The sequence below is a fragment of the Poecilia latipinna genome, unplaced genomic scaffold (assembly GCF_001443285.1).
Source record: "Poecilia latipinna isolate Pla-1442-1.1 unplaced genomic scaffold, P_latipinna-1.0 Scaffold10558, whole genome shotgun sequence".
NCBI classification, from domain to species: domain Eukaryota; kingdom Metazoa; phylum Chordata; class Actinopteri; order Cyprinodontiformes; family Poeciliidae; genus Poecilia; species Poecilia latipinna.
The window spans coordinates 1-721 of NW_015123174.1; the positions used below are offsets into that span (position 1 = coordinate 1).

Genomic DNA, 721 nt, shown 5'->3' on the forward strand with positions numbered 1-721 from the left:
GCATGATTGTTTTCATCACATCTCCAAAGCCCTCTTGGTATTGATCATCAAAGTTCTCTTGATAGCTTATTTCACAAAATATGGTCTAGTGGTCAGGATTTGGCGCTTTCACCGCCGTGGCCCGGGTTCAATTCCCGGTCAGGGAAAGGCATGTTTATGTTAACTGCTTCATTGTTTTCATCAAATCATCAAAGCATTCTTTTTATTGATCGTCAAATTGTCTTGATAGCTTCTGTCGAGAAACAAGGTCCCTGATGGTCTAGAGGTCAGGATTCGGCGCTCTCACTGCCGCGGCCCGGGTTCGATTCCCGGTCAGGGAAAGGCATTTTCAACTGCATGATGTTTTAATCACATCTTAAAGGCACTCTTGGTATTGATCATCAAAGTTCTCTTGATAGCTTCTTTCACAAAATGTGGTCCCTGATGGTCTAGTGGTGAGGTTTCGGTATTTTTGCCGCAGCCCAGGTTGGATTCCCGGTCAGGGAAAGGCACGTTCACTTTCAACTGCGTGATTGTTTTCATCACATCTTCAAAGCACTCTTGGTATTGATCATCTTGATAGTTTCTATCATGAAATATGGTCCCTGATGGTCTAGTGGTCAGTTTTTGGCGCTTTCACCGCCACAGCCCGGGTTCAATTCCCGGTCAGGGAAAAGTATGTTTATGTTAACTGCTTCATTGTTTTCATCACATCTTCAAAGCATTCCTTTTATTGATCGTC

At 43.8% G+C, this 721-nt stretch overlaps 2 non-coding genes across 2 annotated transcripts; both read left to right on the forward strand.

Annotated features, from left to right (window-relative positions):
• The first annotated feature begins 248 nt into the window (after positions 1–248).
• trnae-cuc (transfer RNA glutamic acid (anticodon CUC)) lies at positions 249–320 on the forward strand. The gene has a single exon. It is a non-coding gene; the product is annotated as a tRNA-Glu (tRNA).
• A 261-nt stretch (positions 321–581) lies between these two features.
• Positions 582–653, forward strand: trnae-uuc (transfer RNA glutamic acid (anticodon UUC)). The gene has a single exon. It is a non-coding gene; the product is annotated as a tRNA-Glu (tRNA).
• The last annotated feature ends 68 nt before the right edge of the window (positions 654–721 follow it).